Genomic DNA, 21,175 nt, shown 5'->3' with positions numbered 1-21,175 from the left:
TTCTCGAATTTGATCAGAAGCTAACAAACATCATATATCAGCCCACGGGAGATGAGTGCCCTACTGGTGGATATTCAAAACAAACTCTAGCTCCAAGAGAGTGAATTTTCTGCCAGCCCCTTGTGGGTGGTGGGTCTGACAAAGGTCAGTAGTCCAGAGGCAGAGCTCTTGGCCAAGGGCCATTTCTGGAGGGGCTGATCCTCTTTCTCATAGGAGGCACCCAGAGTCCTTGCTTCTGAAGAGTGTTAAGAGCTTTAGCTCGAATCCTGCTTAGTTCAGTACCACACGATTACACGGGATCCCACAAACCTATCAGATCAGCAAGGCTTCATCCTTCCAGATTCCCATGGGATGGGGACAGCAGTTCTACCACATCCTCCTTCAGCTTCCCTAGCCAGCTAGGCTGTTCAGTCCCATACTCCCTCTACGTGCCCTCATTCTGTATCTCTTCTTGACCTTTGGGTTAAGCTCTTCTATGGTCTCTGTTCTTTTCAGTTGATATGCGCATTATCTGGGAGCAGTCTAGGAATGGGACTTGTAGAACAGGGAGATGGAAGAAGAGTTACATTGGCTACCCCAGGCACTGACCTGGTATGGCAGTACTCCCAGGACTGGTACTACACTTCTTCGAGTGGGCTATTTTGAGTGAGGTCTGTAATAGTAGGTGAGAGCGGGCTGGAACCACAGGAGTCCGTGGCTCCCAGCATTATGAGAGATGCCTACCCATTATGGCTCCCATCTGGATGGGCCATCGGCCTTTTCTCAGGTTACAGCGGGGACCTTGTTTCTCAAGATTGCCCTTCTGTTGAGCAAGGGGTCTTACAAAGACAATGGTGGTTATAGCTGCCATGACTGGATCACTTATAAATTACTTATGGTATAAATTTATTTAAAGGAAATTCTATAACTGCATCCTAGCTGTACAACAGGGTATGTGACTACAGGAGTTTAGATTGTAAGCTCCAATGGTGCAGGGACTGATGTGAATGAGTTCTCTGTACAGCACTATGGAATTAGTGGCGCTATATAAATAGATGATTATGATTGGGCTCATCGGGTCCGGCTGCAGTATTCTTCATGCTGGGTCTGGGAAGGAGAGGGTCTTCTGCTTTCGCACGGTCTTGCTTCCTCGGACCCACTTCCAGCAGGGAACAACCTTTGATGGCCCCTTTGAAGAGGACCGTTATGGCCAGCTTCTGATGGTTCAGGAGATTCTCATACAGAATAATGCCCACCTTTTGGTAGGCCAGGAAATCTGTGGCTACCACAGGGCATGCAGTACTTTCGTAGGGGGGTGTGAGCGTTAAGTCACACAACTAGCTTTTTGTTTCCTAGCTTTCCACAGATGACTGCAGTCGAGTCTCTGTCTCAGTCCCCGACAGTTCTGGCATCAGTTCTCCCTCTCAAACTTGCTCTGTTCAATGCAGAGGCTGTGAATGTACAAGTGGTGTGGACCTCTAAAGGTTCTGCCCACACCTCCATGGTTCTGTGCACACAGCACCTGGGAGAGGAATAAGGCACTAGGTCCTTATTACTTAACACCTTCAGCAAAACCTTACGTTCATTTGAAGTGCGGTTACCACATGGTAGTGGAGTTGCTTGACCAGAACCTTGGTTTGCAGGGTATCTGTTTGGTGGCCTCTTGGCAGTATACCATATTCGCCTTGTATGCTATGTCATGGCTGTTGCACACAGTCCCTTCAATCAGCCTACAAGGCTTTTTAGGGTTCAGATTGAATCTTAAGGTTCTGGTTCCGGTCCCTCGGGAGGTGACTGTCTCTTTGGATCATATCTCAGCAGGTTTTCTTAAGATGGAGGCCATGAACCAGAGATTATGTGGTGTGGCTGTCCAACATTAGGAGGACTGGCTTCTGCTCGTTTGGTTCTCATCGTCAGGAACATTCTGCATCTGTCCAACAGAACAGGCCTTATCGTTTAAGATGGCCTATGTCAAATCGTCTTGGCACCCATTCCACCAACTCCATGGCGGTCACCTGTGCAGCACTAAACGGTGCTTCAGCAGATCAGCTCAGCCGAGAAGTCTTATTGTCCTCTGGCTTCAATTTCACATAGGTAATCTAGTTACTGTTGTGCCTACGGCTGCTGGTTTTTAGCCACAGTGTTGAGTGCCGGGCTATCGGAACGTTCCCTCCCTTCAAGGAACTGATTTGGAACATCCCCATGGTAGCAGTGTCCCCCAGAATGGATGAAAGAGAAAAGAGAATTTTATGTTAAATCCGTTTCTCTGATTCCATCTGAGGGACACTGCGTTTCCTCCCTTCTAATCTTCTGCTAATTGACCTTCCTTGGGACTTTTGTATTACACCGACAGGCTCCAGGAGGTTTGCAGAGGGAAGGAGTTCTATCAGCAAGTATTAAACAAATTAACTTGTTAAATGCCATCTCCAAGCTCCCCACATACAACTCCATGGTAGCAGTGTCCCCCAGATGGAATCAGGGAAACGGATTTAACGGGAGTATAAAATCCTCTTTTATATACATATTATATCGATTAACTGATTTTAGTGTGGGATGGAACAGAAGATGAACATTTTGTAGAGACCCTTAATACAAATAATTTAACCCTCTTCTTTTTTTTGCTTATAATATAAATAAGAAAATATAGATTTACTCTTAGGGGGGTATTCAATTGTTAGCGAGAACCGCTAAAATCCTGCGCTCGAAAAATTACCGTTAATACGGTATTAGTGCGCGTAAATACCGTTAATACAGTAATTTACTCGCTGGATTTCAGCGGGAGCTGCGAGCTGAAATCCAGCGAGTAAATTACCGTATTTACGGTAATATTTTTTGAGCGCAGGATTTTAGTGGTTCTGGCTAACAATTGAATACCCCCCTTATTATTATTAATTTTTCTTTATAGGGCGCCACAAAGTATCCATAGCGCCGTACAAGGACAAACAATGCACAGTACAAGGTGAAACAGCACAGTACAAGTAACAGTAAGCACTATAACTCTGGGGGCTCAGGCACAGCATGAAAGAGAGGGAGGGAGGGGAAAAGTGAGTATAGGCAGGTAACTATGGCCCAAGAGGGTGGGCACAGATGAGGGGAGCAGAGAGAGGAGACAGAGGGCAGAGGGACCGAGAGGAGGTGAGCAGAGTAGCTGGAGAGCGCAGTTAAAAGTGATGGAAACAGGAGGTAGGAGAGCCCTGCTCAAAGGAGCGAACAATCTAAAGGGAGGGGAAGACAGACAGACACATGGATGAGACGGAGAAACGGAGTCGAGGAAGGGGGAGAAGGGAAGAAGGGATGAGAAAGAGAGGTAGTCGACCGGTGGGAGTTTAGGCATGAGACTGGAAGGCTTTAAGGAAAAGGTGGGTTTTTAATGTTCGTTTGAAAGAGGACAGATTAGGGGAAGTTCTGATGGAGCGGGGGAGCTTGTTCCAATGGAGGGGAGCGGCGCGGGAGAAGTTTTGGATACGTGCGTGAGAGGAGGTAATCAGAGGGGAAGAGAGGCGACGATCATTGGACGATCGCAGTGGGCGGGAGGGAGTGTGAATAGAGATAAGGTTAGAGATGTAGGGAGCAGTGGAGTTGGCGAGGGCCTTGTAAGTCAGAGTGAGGAGCTTGAAAAGGATTCTGTAGGGGAAGGGGAGCCAGTGAAGGGCTTGGTAGAGTGGGGAGACAGAGGTGGAACGGCGAGAGAGAAAAATAAGCCTAGCAGCGGCGTTAAGTACAGATCTAAGGGGAGCGAGATTAGAGAGGGGGAGGCCGATAAGGAGAAGGTTGCAGTAGTCCAAGCGGGAGATGATCAGAGAGTGGACGAGAGATTTGGTGGCATCCTGGGAGAGGAAGGGCCGAATGTGGGCAATGTTGCGAAGCTGGAAACGGCAGGATTTGGCAAGAGTGAATGTGAGGGGCAAAGGAGAGAGAGGAGTCGAGGATGACACCTAGGCAGCGGAGTTGGGGAACAGGGGAGATAGATGAGTTGTCAACATTGATACAGAGGTCAGAGGGGAAGGAGGTACGAGAGGGAGGAAAGACAATGAGTTCAGTTTTAGCAAGATTGAGTTTAAGAAATCTAGAGGACATCCAGGAGGAGATGGCAGAGAGGCATGCGGATACCCTGGAGAGAAGGGAGGGAGAGAGATCAGGAGAGGAAAGGTAGAGTTGAGTGTCATCAGCATAAAGGTGGTACTTGAGGCCGAAGTAACTGATGAGTGCACCCAGAGAAGAGGTGTATAGTGAGAATAGTAAGGGTCCAAGGACAGAGCCCTGAGGGACCCCGACTGGAAGGGAGGAAGATGGGGAGAGAGAATCAGAGGTGGAAACAGAGAAGGAACGGTCGGCAAGGTAAGAGGTGAACCAGGAGAGGACGGTACCGGAGAGGCCAATGGACTGAAGGGTGTGAAGCAGGAGGGGGTGGTCAACGGTGTCAAAGGCCGCTGAGAGGTCGAGGAGAATCAGGAGGGAGTAGTGGCCCAGGGCTTTAGCCGAGAGGAGATCTTTCGTAACTTGAGCCAGGGCAGTTTCAGTGGAATGGAGGGGGCGGAAGCCTGATTGGAGAGGGTCAAGGAGGGAGTGTTCAGAGAGGTAGGTGGAGAGACGGTTGCAGACAAGTCTCTCGAGTATTTTGGAGGCAAATGGGAGAAGGGAAATGGGGCGGTAATTAGAGAGTGAGGTGGGGTCAAGGTTGGGTTTCTTGAGAATGGGTGAGACAAGAGCATGTTTAAAGGCGGAGGGGAAGATGCCGGTGGAGAAGGACAGATTAAAGAGGTGAGCGAGGTGGGAGCAGGTGGAGGCGGAAAGGGAGCGAAGAAGGTGAGAGTGGACTTCCTCACCCGAGGTGGGGCGGAAGGAGAGAAGGAGTTGGTGGCTGGGGGGAGAGTGGAGTGGGGAGGAAGGGCGAGAGGGGGGTGGCGGAAGAGTGGGTGGAGGAGGAGATTTCAAGTCTGATGGCCGCGATTTTAGAGGAGAAAAAGGTGGTGAAGTCAGTGGCAGATAAGGAGGCAGGGAGGGGGGGAGACAGGAGAGTGTTAAAGGTAGCGAAGAGGCGGCGGGGGTTGGAGGACTGGGAGGAGATGAGGGATTTAAAGAAGGATTGCTTAGAGAGCGAGAGGGCAGAGCTGTAGGAGGAGAGGATAAACTTGAAGTGGAGGAAATCAGCCAGGGAGCGAGATTTTCTCCAGTGGCGTTCGGCAGTACGAGAGCATTTTTGAAGGAAGCGGGTAAGTTTGGAGTGCCAGGGTTGGGGATCGGAGCAGCGAAGGTGGATGGGCTGGGCAGGGGCGACCGCATCAAGGGCGGAGGAGAGGGTTTGGTTATAGAGGGAGGCCGCCTGATTAGGGCAGGACAGGGTGGAAAGGGGAGAGAGGAGAGTTTTGAGAGAAGAGGATAGAATAGCAGGATCAAGGGTGTCGAGATCGTGCCTGGACCGGGTAGATTTGGGTGGGGGGAGGGGTTCAGGAGTAGAGGAGAGAGAGAATGAGAGGAGATGGTGGTCCGAGAGTGGAAAGGGGGAGATAGAGAAGTCGGACAGACTGCAACGGTGGGAGAAGACAAGGTCAAGGGAGTGACCAAGGCAGTGGGTAGAAGAGGAGGTCCATTGGGAGAGGCCAAGGGAGGAAGAAAGGGCAAGGAGTTTGACGGAAGCAGGGTCGGTGGGGTTGTCAATAGGGATATTAAAGTCGCCAAGGATAATGGAGGTGATGTCAGAGGAGAGGTGGTGTGGGAGCCAGGCAGCAAAGTTGTCAAGGAAAAGGGAGGAGGGGCCGGGGGGACGGTATATGACAGAGACGCGGAGATGGATGGGGTAGAAGAGACGGATAGAGTGGACTTCAAAAAAGGAGAGGGAGGGTTCAGGAGGAATGAGTCTGAAAGTACAGGTGGAGGATAGGAGAATGCCCACTCCACCGCCTGGGCGGTCTCCAGGTCTGGCGGAGTGGGTGAAGGAGAGGCCGCCATAGGAGAGAGCGGCAGGGGAGACAGTGTCTGAATCAGTGAGCCAGGTTTTGGTAATGCCAAGAAGGTTAAGAGAGTTAGATAAGAAGAGGTCATGGATAGAAGGGAGTTTGTTGCGGACGGATCTAGCATTCCAGAGGGCACAGGAGAAAGGGAGGGAGGGGAGAGGGGAGATGGGGATAAGGTTGGCAAGGTTAGCGATGCGCGGGGGAGTGCGGGGACAGGAGCGTGAAGTTGGGCGAGGTGAGAATATGGGTAATGCAAGTGAACAGGGAGGCATAGTGAGGTGAGGGAGGGGCGTGGGAGGAGTGGAAGAAGTAGAGGGTATAGAAGAATCGTCTGAAGCAGAGGGGCGGGAGAGGAGGACAGGGGAAGTCAGAAGGTAGACAAGAGGAATTGAGATAAGTGAGTTAAATAAAGTAATAGCCAACAGTGACAATGGACAGGGTGAGTCAGAGAGACAGGGGGAGTCAGAAGGTAGACAAGAGGAAATGAGATAAGTGAGTTAAATAAAGTAATAGCCAACAATGACAATGACGGTGGGGAGAGGTGTGGCAAAGAGGCAAGGCAAGGCAAGCCGTGTTAAATGAGACAGAGAGGCGTGAACGGGGAACAAAGGGACAAGAAAGGCCAATAGACGGAGAGCAGAGGAATACAGAGGGAGAAATAAAATGCGGTTGGAATAGATTAAGAAATGCAAATAAAAATAATTAAATAATTAATTAACTACAGTAAATAAGAGAAGCAAATAGAAATAATTAAATACAGTAAATAAGTAAATAAGAAATGCAAATAGAGATAAATTCAGTAAATGCAATAAAAATAGAGAGCGAAAGATAAAAATAAAGAATGGAGAAAATAAATATAAAAATATAATAAAGAAATACAAGTAGAATAAAAATAAGGCCTACAAAGGAAGCCGAGAACAATAAATACAGTACAATATGGACTAGGGTGAAAACAGGAGAATGAGAATGAGAACAAACCCGGGAGGTGAGACAAAGTCGGTGGAAGAAAGTCTGCGACGTCTGTGGTTGCCAGGAGACTTAGAAGCAGGAGCTTCAGGCGGCGGGTGTCCAGAGGAGTGCAGGGCCGATTACCACAGGTCGCTGTAGGCCTCAGGAGGGCCAGAGATCAGGAACAGCAGCGGGCAGCAGGCAGCGTGGCAGGCAGGCCAGCAGGGACGGGAAGACCAGGCTGCGGGTGTCCAGGGGAACTTGTCAGGAAGACCAGGCGGTGACCAGGGGAACTGGCCGGGATACACAGGCAGCTTAGGCGGCAGGAGACAGCGGACGGATCCGGGTGAGCAGGAAGCGGTACCAGAGATGGCGGCGGCGGTCAGAGAGGAGCCACGTGTAGAGGATGGATGGGGAAGACGGCAGGAGACAGCAGGCGGGTCCAGGCAGTGGGAGACACGAGGCAACCCAGGCGGATCCGAGTCAGCAGATGGCAGGCGGGCTCACAGAAGAAAGCGGAGCGGGGCCCGCAGTAAAGAGATGGCAGTTTGGTCGGAGCCGGAGGGACCGAGGAGGGGAGCCAGAACAGGAACGGACTCAAGCGGGACACATCTGGAGCCAGGGACGGTTGGAGGCATCAGACTGGAGACCGGAGACAATAGACTGGAGGCCAGAGGACCGGAGGTAAGAAGCCAGGGGGGAAAGTAGGCCCAAGCCGCGGCCTGTAGAAGTGGAAGCGGCGGCGGTCAGAGGTGGGCATGTAGATGGATGGGGTAAACGATGGGGCAGACAAGGTCAGTGGAAGGCAGCATCACCCAATGAGGAATTAGGGACCCAAGGCAATGTAAGCTGGGCTTCAGCAGGGGGCTTACAACTCCAATAAAATAATAGAAAGCTAATTTTTCAAAACAATGGATGTAATCCATTTTATTATATTGACTGGCTGCTATTTTTCCAAATAGAAAACACATTATCCCCTATTCACAATATTTACTTCTAACCTGCAGCCCCTCCAAGTGGGACCCCTGCAGGGAGAAGGACGAAGAGATTCAGGAGCCTCAATAACTGTAGTAAGACACCCCCATCTTATTGATCCTGCTGCAATATTGCAGGGTTACACTGGCAAAGTTACTGTGGCAGATGGACTGGAGAAGGAAGTGCCTGTCACAAGAGTGTATCTGGACTAGGGAGATGGCCAGGAGTTGCTAGAGGTTGCCGTTACGGATGGCCTCCCAACGATGTTGGGGGGTGGAATTGTGACAGCATTTCTCAACTGTATTACCCGGAGCCAAGCTACCAGACAACACTCTTCAGGATCTGTACCAGCACAACCCAGCCAAGAGGAACAGACCACAGCTGCAAGACAACAGCCATCACCAGCAACCACAGCATCAGCCAGCCCAGAGAAAAAGTCTCAAGCTGCTATTTCTTCAGGAACCAGCTAACTCTTTGCCTCTGGAAAGACTATGTCCGCTAGCACCACAGAGGATGTTGTCTCCGCCCTATCTGATCTTGTGAGGGTGCCCGGTGATGCTCCTGCCCCTAGCAGAATGCTAGCTCCAGTGGTGAGTATAGCTAACCACAGTGACCTCCCTTTGACTGACCCTAGTAACCCCAACATAGGGCCGCAGGAAAGAGTTCAGGGCAGCTCAGCCCTCTGATCGCTCGCTGGAAGGCATGAAGCGCCAAACTGGCAACAACCTTCCAGGGATGGAGGTGAGGAGTGTGACCTGATGCAAAAAGTTGATGTACCGTGTAGCTAGGAAGGTAGATGGGGGTAGACCAATCCGGGAATAAGTTCAACTGGTGGTACCATGGAGCTTTCACGCGCAACTGATGTCAGTTGCCGACAAAATCCCTATGGCTGGACACCAGGGAAGGGATCAACGCTGAAGTACCTGACACGTTTTTTGGCCTGCAATGTCAGATGATGTCCAGGCCTACTGTAAATCCGGTGATGTTCATCAGCAGCTTGGGCACCTCAGTGCTCGTGCTCCCCTCAGGTTTTTGCCAATAGTTGGGGAACATTTTCAACAAGTGGCTGTGGACATAGTAGGTCCCCTGCCTGTGCGCAGTAGATCGGGGAAGAGGTACATCCTCACCGTGGTGGACTACGCCACAAGGGATCCTGAGGCTGTAGCTTTATCCTCCATCACTGCGGAAAATGTAGCAGACGCGCTGCTAGGTGTATTAGTAGAGTAGGGTTCCTTAGTGAGAACCTAATCAATCAAGGGACACAGTTCCTGAGTGAGCTACCCACCCAGGATGTCTCTGTCGTGGAGTATGTGTTAAAGTTTGGAGATCAGTTAGAAAATCTCATGGGGTTCACGCAGGCTAACAAAGTCCTTGTTCTGTTGACAACGCGTCAGAACAAGCTCCAGGCTGCCTGGGCTGGACCATACACGGTCTCAAAGTGCCTGAGTGACATCACCTATATTGTGTCATTTGATAGTGACAGTAGTAGCAGTGGACTTATCATGTGAATTTGCTGAAGGCATACCATAAGTGTGTGAAGTCAGTAGCTGTGGTTTGCTGCTTACTGGTTGAGGAACCAGGAAGTGACCCACTACCTGACCTCATTGCGGATGCCAGAGTTGAAGGTGGTGTAGAGGAAGTGGGCTGGGATGAGCAATTGAGTGCCCGCTAGAAGGAGAAGCTTGAGGCAGTGCTGTGGCCCTTTGCGACTCAGTTCAGGAGGAAGCCCGGCCAGACTTCCTTGGTTATGCACCATGTGGACACTGGTGAGCATAGGCCAATTAGGCAGCCCGCTTATCGGGTCTCACCAGAGGCCAAGGGGTGCATATACAGGGAGATGCAGAAGATGCTTGAGCTAGGTATGATCCAGCCATTGCGCAGTCCATCCGCTTCCTCTATTGTATTGGTTCCCAAGAAGGACAAGGTAACGCGGTTTTGTGTATACTACGCCGGTTGAAATAATGTGACTGTCTGATGCCTACCCCTTGCCCTATATTAACACTCTTGTAGATGAGTTGGTCAGAGCTCAGGGTGATCTAGATGACATTTTCATTTTCAGTAAGAGGAAGGGAATCTAAAGCATGTAGGTCTGGTGTCGGAAAGACTAGGTGGGCAGGTCTGACTGCTAGGGCAGACAAGTGCCAGATGGGGATATCAGAGGTGCACTACCTGGGTCATCATGTTGGGGGATGAAAGGGTTAGGTCAGAACCAGCAAAGGTAGAGACAATACTTGACTGACTCTGGTCCACAACCCTGAAACAAGTACTGGCATTTTTAAAGACTGCTGGCATTTTTAAAGACTGTGGGGCACTACAGACATTTTATATCAGACTTCAGTACTGTAGCGAAGCCCCTAACAGATCTCACAACGAAAAAACTCACCAAGATAGTTGACTGGATATTTTAGTCATTGAAGGAAGCCCTGGTTCGTGCTCCAGTACTGTTGGCGCGCAATTATGACAGACATTATTATGTAAACCAATGCGTCACAGTACTGGTTGGGAGCAGTACTTAGCCTGGTCGGGCCAGGTGGGCAGGAGCACCATCTGGTGAATTTGAACAGAAAACTTCTGAACAGGGTGGTGGGGTATGCCACAATTGAAAAGGAATGTTTGGCAATTGCTTGGGCAGTAAAGAAACATCAACCTTATTTGTGTGGATGACATTTTACTGTGGTGACTGACGATAACCCTTTAAAGTGATTAAACACACCTCAGAAGAGAATGGCAGACTTTGGAGGTGAAGCCTTGCACTTCAAGTTTGACTTTCACATCATTCACAAGCAAGGAAAGGCCCAAAGCAATGCGAATGGAATGTCTCGGCAGGAAGAGCCGGTAACCCCAAGAGACTGCAGTACCAGGAACCAAGTCATAGGGACATGGTCTGCTGGTTGCCCACATAGACAAGGGCGGAGGAATGTGGCTGGATCACGTAGGAATAATTTATTGTAGAAATTTATTTCAATCAGTGGTGCAGGCACCAATTTACATAATTGCAAATGTACTTGTTTTTTTATATATTGGTTTGTGTTTGCATACCAATATATAAATATGTATTGATTTTGGAGATAGTATGTCATGTTTGTGTTTTGCAACTGTCTACAGTCATGGCCAAAAGTTTTGAGAATGACACAAATATTTTTCACTAAGTCTGTTGCCTCAGTTTTTATGATGGCAATTTGTATATACTCTAGAATGTCATGAAGAGTGATCAGAGAAATTGCAATTAATTTCAAAGTCCCTTTGCCATAACAATGAACTTTATCCCAAAAACAACATTGTCACTACATTTCATGGTGGAGTACCTTGCCATAAGGCAAAAGTGATAACCAAGTGGCTCGAGGATTAAAACATCCAAATTTTGGGTCCATGGCCAGGAAACTCCCCAGACCTTAATCCCATTGAGAACTTGTGGTGAATCGTCAACAGGTGGGTGGACAAACAAAAACCCACAAGTTCTGACAAACTCCAAGCATTGATTAGGCAAGAATGAGCGGCCATCTGTCAGAATGTGGCCCAGAAGTTGATTGACAGCATGCCAGGGCGAATTGCAGAGGTCTTCAAAAAGAAAGGTCAACACTGCAAATATTGACTCTTTGCATAAACTTAATGTAATTGTCAATAAAAGCCTTTGACACTAATGAAATGTTTGTAATTTTACTTCAGTATACCATAGCAACATCTGACAAAAAGGTCTAAAAACACTGAAGCAGCAAACTCTGTGAAAAGTAATACTAGTGTCATTCTAAAAATGTTGGCCATGACTGTAGAGACAGGTAATTTCATGTTCATTAAACCTTTTCATTGCTCAGTGACCAGAACGTCTGCTGAGCCTGAAAGACAGAAAGAGGTCATTTTATTTGCTGGTAGAGTCCTATACACGTGATCACAGATGAATGTGAACTTTTCAAGATAAATTGCATTCAAAGCGAGAGTATAGAAATGTTATATCCGATGGTAAACATTCAATGTAAAACCTCAGACATAGTGGCACCGCTAGTAACAATGTACAAATGTGTTATACCCCTCTAAGCTGATTTATGGGCAAGCTACATGAAGCACCTGGCTTGGTTAGAGGGGTAGAATGCTGGATTACCTCCTGCCAGAGTATCTGTGTAACTCTCTCTAAAAAGTGCACTGTTTGGCCATGTATTAGTATCTGTAACTCCTAGAAAGATCGCTTGTACCACAAACTGGCATGTGTAACTGTCCATTGTGATTTTCTCTTTGGCCGCTGGTGGGGCACTTCCATATACGGAGCGGTTGCCCAGACTCTCTATTGCCTATACACACGTGTGACATCACTATTAGAACTCTGCTCCCGGCCTTTACTACTGCTGGTTCCATTGATCTCGAGGACTAGTCATATGACCCTCTTTATATGCACTGGATATTACTATTTCCTGTGCTACTGATGTTCTGGACAATCTCCCCTGTACATAATAACTGAGCTTATATTATGCTGTTATACTGCGACTAATTTGTTGTTCAAGATATTTGTCTTAGTGCACTGAGATTTTTGTTTGATTTTGTTGTTTATTGCTTTTTACAACAAAGATGGTTTCACAATAACCCTTACTGATGTTTTTGTTCATACTACATTTGATACACAGGCGCCTTGGGAAGCTGGGGGTTTACCTCTAGCAATATTTACTTTCTGTATCCAATCGGGAGGGTTGGGGACCCCCTCCTTTCATAGATTTGGGAAAAACTGGATTAATCCCTTCTATTCTTACATCAGACCGGAATTAAACACCCACCAACCGGGACGCTTCAGGCTCCCTGCCGCCGCGCCCGGCCAGCTGTCAAACAGCCGGGCGCGCGCGCGCAGGGCTGTATTAACCCAGCCACCCATGGCTGATTAATTATGCTGCAGTGTATTCATTGGTGCAGCTGGGCGCACTAATCCTATTGGCCCCACTATTATTATTATTAATCAGTCAGGTCCTGGGAATACTATCAGGGCTTTGCGCTGATTGGCAGTTAGCACTATTTAAGGCAGTGAGGACTGGGCCTCAGTGCCGGTTATAGCGTCCTGTTCCAGTTCTGCTGCCTGCTACTCTGTTCCTGTGATTGGTGTTTAACCTGAGATTGACTACCCGTGTATGACCTTTGCCTGTTTCTGGACCTTGAACTTCTGCTTCTGACCCCAACCTATTGCTTGAACCTGAACTTTGAATCTCTGTGTTAGGAACTCCCAAGCCAGTACAATGAAACTCGGGGACTACTCTGAAGGCCCGAGGGTCGAGTAACGTATACTGACTTAAGGAGAACCCAGGAGTGGAGTGATTGGCAGACAGTAGCGAGCAGGAAAACCAAGGTCAGAGGTCACAAGCACAGGTACGAAAATCCAGGGACAAGCGAAAGGTCAGGTGCACTAGCAAAGGAGCAGAATCCGGTATTCAGGCAAATGGTCAGGGTCAGAAGCGAAGGTTCAGTGGTCCAGGAAGAAGCAAAGGTCATACACGGGAAGTCAATCAAAGGTAACAATCACCAAGCAGAGAGAGAACAAGCAGGCAGCAGAACTGAGGACAGGACAGTGAGGCTCTGATCTCACTGCCTTAAATAGCACTAGGAGCCAATCAGGACAGAGGAGGGTAGGGCTGAGAATCAGCCTCAGGAGGCAGCTAAATAATCACTAGCCAGAACTAGCATAGGAAATAACACAACCAGGAAGCATGTATAAAAATAAAAGTGAACAGTTTAAATCATATAGGAGCTCCCCCTGGTGTTGGAGGATGTCCCTACACCCTCCTACATCTATGCCACAAGAATAACAACAGAGCACAGAATCTAAAGCACACGCCCGGCTGCTAGTTCACGCTAGGATGTGGCATACAGCCGCGGCTCGTGACAGTATCCCCCCTTGAGGAGGGGTCAAGGCACCCCGACATCCAGGCTTAGAAGGAAACTTCTTAAAAAATTCCCTAAGTAGTTTCTCAGCGTGGAGACGCTTCTGGGGTATCCAAGTTCGCTCTTCTGGGCCGTAACCCTTGCAATGGACTAGGAACTGGACCTGCCCTTGAACCTTCCTTGAGTCCAGAATTTTTTCAATGATGAACTCGCGGTCTCCATTAATAAGCAGATGCCGAGGTCTTTTAGAGGAAGATTGACTGTGTTTGCTGGGAGCAACGGCTTTTTTCAGAAGAGAACAATGGAAAGTACAGGGAATTTTTAAAGATGGTGGTAGTTTGAGTCGGAATGCCACTGGATTTACTTTCTTCTCAATCAAAAATGGCCCGATGAATCGAGGACCAAGTTTCTTGCAGGATTGTCTCAATTTGATGTTCCGTGTGGACAACCATACACGATCTCCTGCTTTTAATACACATGGACCACGATGGCGATCAGCGAAGGCTTTAGACCTAAGAGAGGCTTGACACAGAGCAGAATGTACCTTCTTCCAAACTGACTTCAACCTGGCAGTGAAGGGAGGTGTTCCAGGATCACCAATGGTAACAGCAGAGGAGAGAGAGTTCGCTTTTGGGTGGAACCCAAGGTTGCAGAAGAACGGGGAGGTACGTGTTGCAGAGTGGCAAGCATTGTTATAAGCAAACTCTGCCCAGGATAAGAGGGAGGACCAATTATCGTGAAACTTGGAAATGTATATGCGTAGAAATTGCTCTAAAGATTGATTGGTTCTTTCCGTCTGACCATTTGACTGAGGGTGGTAAGCGGAGGACAAACTAACTTTGATTCCGAGGGAATTGCAGAAAGACCTCCAAAATTGTGCAATGAATTGGGACCCTCGGTCCGAGACTATGTCTTCTGGAAGGCCATGGAGACGGAAGATATGAGTAATAAATAAGGTGGCAAACTTCTGGCATCCGGCAATTTCAGCAAGGGTATAAAATGTGCCATCTTGCTGAATTGATCAACAACTACCCAAATGGTGTTATGACCCGAGGACAAAGGGAGGTCGACAACAAAGTCCATGGAAATATGGGTCCATGGCCTGTTTGGAGTTGGCAAGGGTAGAAGTTGACCTGGAGGACGGATTCTGGAAGACTTGTTCCTGGCACATTCTGGGCAGGCGCGAACATAGTTTTCCGCATCCAAAGACAAGGTGGGCCACCAAAGCCAGCGGGAAAGTATTTCTATGGTCCTCTGGATACCGGGATGACCTGCTGAGCGGTTGTCGTGGCATTCAATGAGGGCCGACTTCCTCAGATGAACTGGGACAAACAATTTATCAGCAGGTGTCTGAGCTGGAGCAATTTTCTGGAAGTGGCGGAGTGTCGCCCCAAGATCCTGAGTTAGACCGACATGAATGGAGGTCAAGGGAATTATTGGTTGCGGGTCAGGGGGCTGAGGATGGGATGCCATAAAACTCCGAGACAGAGAATCAGCCTTAGTATTTTTTGATCCTGGACGGTAAGTGATAAGGAAGTTGAATCGGGTGAAAAACAAAGCCCAGCGGGCCTGTCGAGGATTTAGTTTTGGGGGTCTGAATATACTGAAGGTTTTTATGGTCAGTGAAGATGGTAATAATGTGAGATGCTCCTTCTAACCAATGCCGCCATTCTTCGAGGGCCAATAACTCTCGATTCCCAACATCGTAGTTAATTTCGGCAGATGAGAATTTCTTGGACAGATATGCACATGGGTGCAATTTTTTGTTTTGAGGATCTCTTTGAGAGAGAATGGCGCCTCCTCCTACATCTGAGGCGTCTACTTCAACAATGAACGGAAGCTCAGGATCTGGATGCCTAAGAATGGGTGCAGATGTGAAAGCGACTTTAAGGGCAGAAAAGCTCGCCAACACCTCCGAAGACCAATTAGTTGGGTCGGCGCCCTTCCGGGTGAGGGCGGTAATAGGATCCACCAAGGAGGAAAAGGAGCGTATAAACCTCCGGTAATAGTTGGCGAAGCCAAGGAACCTTTTGATCGCCTTGAGGTTAGTAGGAAGAACCCAGTCTTGGATTGCTTGGACTTTACTGGGGTCCATGGAGAAGCCAGATGAAGAAATGATATAGCCTAAGAAGGCCACCCTGGAGACTTCGAACTCGCACTTCTCCAATTTGTGCATCAGTAGAAGATATTGTGTCCAACAAGTCGTGTCTGGAGAAGGTATAAATAGATCACCATTCTGCAGCTTTGCAGAGATCCACTGCTTTCAGCATTTGTTTATCTTTAATGCCTGTATAATAACCTCTCTAATCCACTTTGGGATTCTAATAGGATCTCGGAAAAGGTATGCTCTATCCAAAAAGAAAAACTCAAAGAGGTGTTCAGTGTTCCTAAATTCGTCTGTTTTGGATAAACAGATCTGTCTGACTAATTCAAAGTGTGTAACTTCTGTTATCAGCGAGCAGAAGGATAGAAGTACAATCTAATCTCCTGATTAATATGGAAGTAGGACACTACTTCAGGTAAGAATCCTGGATTAGTCCTCAGCACCGGACCCACAATCTGCAAGCTTGCTTGTTTGTTTTTTTTGGGCATTGATGCAGATTACAGAGAGAGAATGGGTATAACAATGTAGGCTGCTTAACAGGTAATGCTCCCAAGCTAGATACTCCACACACTGGACTAAGTAAGTAGAAAAGATTTACATCCTAGTTGAGGTTTGTAGAACAAATAGTGTCCACAGTGCATCAGCAGTAATGAGGACAGATATATACAATGAGTGTACTGGAGGATGATGTTTGAAACCATTGTTGTGACACTCAGAATAGGCTGCACGGCCGAGTCTCGTCCCAAGGCTAAGATTTTCCAACCAACCGCTCGTGGCACTTCTGTATTTTGTAGCAAGGACAGCTGCCACCACTTACTGGTACTTAGGTGTGAATAGAGTCCAGCTGGGTCCAGCACTGTTCTAATACTGGAAGAGACCTGATACGTGCAGTGGGGAAGTTCAATCGGTTTTCGATGTGAGATTATGGTGCATAGTCCAGTCCCACACCAATTAGTGATTCCAAGCTGGGCTGTGGAGCTTAATTACCTCCGAACGCAGAACAGTTGGAGCCAGGTCAGTGTGTTACTGTTAAGAGGTGGTGAGCTATCAGCTCTCTGACCTTTTACAGGACAGTTATGTAGGAAGCCATGGGTCCTGTTCAGCCTCAGAAAATAGTCAGTCAACTTCTCAAAGTGCTAGAAGTGTATGTCTGCTGTAGGAGTGTCACTTTACAGTAGAAGAAACCAGGCCATGTTCCTCTTTACCAAATTTTACTTTTTCCAATTAGATTGTGTCCAAAGAAATAAAGGGGCGCTGTATCCACCAAATTTAATAAAATGCATTAAACATTAAAATATCGATAACAATATACAATATTTGTAAACATCAATAGACGTATCATAAAATTAAAATAATCACAATACTCTACTCATAGCTCCCGGGGACCAGAATCCACTGGTAGACAAAGAATAACCGCTGTGGTGATATAAAGCAGTTAGAATCCTTCAGTGTAGTGGAGAAAAACCCCACAATAATCTGGCCAATAGAGAGTAATGTGCTCTCAATTATGCAGCGATAATCACCTGTCAAACAAATCCAATTAGGCACGCAGCAGTAGTGATATAATGAACACTAATCCAATAGTTCTCCTATTTGGATGATTTTATTAGTGCTTGTAGTGTATAGATAGCCGCTAAAGCCAATAAGAACAATGGAAGTCCTTTGATATGAATAATTAGCAAGCGGTTTATACATACGTGGGTTCTCCAGATTTGTATAGATAATCAACAGCCGGGCAAGTTAGACTTTAGCATGCAGATAAACTGCAGCAACAGAAGTGACAGCCTTAAACACAGTGATCCAGCACTTTAAAGGCTCATGGAGACACCACGGAAGCAGTTTTCGAAATCCACTTGTTCCACTTGCTTAATGTCCAGTAAAGTACCCCGGGGCATAAGGATTAAATATCCAAAAGTACTGAGTAGAAGCAGAAGGTATCCTGACGCGTTTCTCCGTCTTAATCACGGTTTCATCAGAGGTGTTTTGTTTGACAGGTGATTATCGCTGCATAATTGAGAGCACATTACTCTCTATTGGCCAGATTATTGTGGGGTTTTTCTCCACTACACTGAAGGATTCTAACTGCTTTATATCACCACAGCGGTTATTCTTTGTCTACCAGTGGATTCTGGTCCCCGGGAGCTATGAGTAGAGTATTGTGATTATTTTAATTTTATGATACGTCTATTGATGTTTACAAATATTGTATATTGTTATCGATATTTTAATGTTTAATGCATTTTATTAAATTTGGTGGATACAGCGCCCCTTTATTTGTTTGTGGTTGTTTTTTCTAATAATTGACAGATCCAGATATCTGTTTTAAGGGAGCTGCGGTTCATCACCATACACTATTAATTCATGATTCTTAGCGCCTAAGATTTTTTGTATTTTGTGTCCAAAGAAGCCTGCTTTGTACATCAGGTTTTGCGTACATTTATGTCTGAGCATATCATCCCCTTAGGGGCAGCTTTGAATGTCACCAAGAGGATTTTTGCACTAAATCCATCTCTACAATTTCTTTTGGGACAGTGCACTCCCAAGCTTTACACTTGTTGGTTTGGTTTAAGGTTATAAATGCCGACGTTCCCAAAACAGAATTTTTATACTTGTTTCGTTTGATTCTTCGATCGAGTTCATTAATAACAGATTTTCTTTTGGAGAGGGGGTACAGTGGGGAGGAGCTTCTGAAACTCTGCAATTTGCCCTTTAGTGCTCTGATCTCTCAAATACACAATATGCACATTTGCCACATTTATTTCTGACAATGCAAATTTTAATATTCACATACACCCACCATTGGTGGCAACAACTGTGCTTTGCCATTTTTATCCTGTGTCTAACCGAGGACAGGTAGTGTGTTTATAATTTGAGTGTAGGGGACTTATCTTTACCCGTGTTCAGAGTACCAGTGACCGCTAGTTGCTATGTGCATGCACTGCCTCCACCAACATGAAGGACATAGCAGAGGGGGCTTTAAAACTGCAAGTGCTGGTCCCTGTACCCCTGGGACAACTGTTGATTCCTCCAGGAGCAGTAGCAGACTCTTGCACAGCTTGACAGACTTTGAGCAGAACAAATAACACAAAACTGTGGTATATAAATCAGACAAGGTTTAAATGCCTGTGACAGGATGGACCGCCTATGCCACCCTGGCTGCTGTTACTGGGAACCGGCTGGGCTTACTTTGCCACTGTTCCCTTCCGTTATCCCAAATGCGTCATCTAACCCCAGAAGGGGCTTACAAATGCTGCCCCCACTGGACTCTTTCACAGCATCCTGGACCACGTCCCTTCTTGGCAGCTGTCGCTGCTACGGTACCCTCTTGCTGGTACTCCTGACCTCTTTCTATAGATCAGCTTTGCTGTGGATGGATCTCCCCTGGCCTACCACACTGGCCAGAGCTGCTGGGTAGTGGGCAGAGCGGTGGTCCCAGAAAGCTGGGTCCAAACCTCAATACAGCTGGGAACGGATTAGAGTTGGGTTTAATCCTTAGGTCACAGGAATTTCAGCATGGAAGAAGTTGTGAAGCAAGTCATGTTTATTTCCTCTTGTGCCCTGATAAGGACAGTTCACACTGGTTTAAGGTACCAGTGATCAGAAGAAACAAGAATGCTTTTTTATACACGTGGAGACTAGTCTTAGCAGGCAGTAATTGTTCCTGTTCCCTTAACCAATTTGGATCGATACCTGGAACCTGCACCTGAATCAACTGAATGCGGTCAACACCTTTTTACATAGATTGTAAGGTTGAGAGCAGGGTTCTCTTACCTCTCTGTCTGTATGTATTACCCAGTATTGTTTTATCAATGTTTGTTCCCAATTGTAAAGCGCTACGGCCTTTGCTGGCGCTATATAAATAAATGATGATGATGAAAGCTAGTAGCATATTGGGGTGGGGGGGTTAGGGAGAGAAGGGCTCCACCCATTCTCCTCCCCTGGTGCCTATCTGGATTGAGAGATTTATCTTTTAAGTCTACCACCCAAAGTTACTTCCAGGGACTCTGCTCCAGGGTTTGGCTCTCCCTCCTGGCCAAAAACAGTACCAGAGAGTAAGAGACCAGGTCCCAAGGCAGCAGCCCCTGCCTGTCGCTAGCTGAAGCTCTTTGAGCTTCGGCTAGGGCCGTAGTTTCTAGAGACCCCCAGACGGTGCTGCAGCCCCTGGCCCCCATGGCTGCTAAGGCCCTTCAGTAGCTACTGAAGCTGGCTGCCGGCAGGTGAAAGGGATCCAGGGCTGCAGCCCTAGCACCAGGTAAGTATTTTTATTTTTACCTATATGCACTTTATTTCTTTGAACACTTTACATTTAAAATACAGTTCTACTCCCAGCACTAATCCATTCAGTACTTTAGCAGCGTTGCAGATTTTCATTAATTTTTATTGTAATTATACTTTTTTACCCTCCCCAGCTCCAGGGTTTAACTTTAAAATACATTTTTATTTACATTTAAAACAGCAACAACATTTCACACAGCAGCTAGCGCTGCTGATTTAACCCCTCCAGCGCCAGAAACCATTTCAAGATGGCCACCGTATGAGTGCAGCAGCTGGTACTCAGGGGACCCGTCTAAAGCCCCTACTTCAAAATCCAGATTTTCAACCTACCCCTTCTTAGTGTGGAAGGATTGGGGTATTACAGTGATTAGTTGTTTAATGGGTAATTATTCCATAAAACATTATACTTTTACACAGGCAGCAAGAGAAATGAGATGTATTCTTCTCTTCTTGCATTTTAATAGCACATTACAGAAGTTGTATGATAAGGACATTTCTGACTGGCCGAACCCTCTTGACTATTACTCAAACCTCCTAAACATAAAGCAATCACTATGCCTAAGTTTGTGTGTGATATAACTGATCATGCTAAAATCAAAATCGGCATAGGGTGGCAGCACGATCCCTCGCTCTCAGCTTATAGTCATGTTGGTCATTACCCCGAAATGTTCCTAAATATCTTCCATCAAGCAGCTCTCGCACCATAGAAGACTTTTTGCAGGACTTTCTACCTCTCACAACTGCCCTAAATGAAATAGTGGTAGCCGATCTGTGTTGTCCCAAGATCAGACAATTAGAAGATATGTTGGGTAACACCGAATGAACCCTTCTCACAATAATGAGAACATTTTCAAGGATCAGAACAAATAGGGAGGGAGAAGGCTCTTAATGGTCACAATTGCAGCAAACAAAAGCTTTTCTGCCAATGCACATCACAATTCAAAATGCTTATTTTTAGGTCAAGACTCGCCCATCATATGCAAGATTTATATGGTTACACTTATTGTCTCATTTAATAAAAAATGACTCCACACTGCCTAAATAAAACTCCCCCCCCACTCCAAAATATATAAAGAAAAAAACAACA

This window comes from Mixophyes fleayi, chromosome 3, assembly GCF_038048845.1.
Source record: "Mixophyes fleayi isolate aMixFle1 chromosome 3, aMixFle1.hap1, whole genome shotgun sequence".
Classification (NCBI taxonomy): Eukaryota; Metazoa; Chordata; class Amphibia; order Anura; family Limnodynastidae; genus Mixophyes; species Mixophyes fleayi.
Note: the sequence above shows the minus strand (reverse complement) of the source record.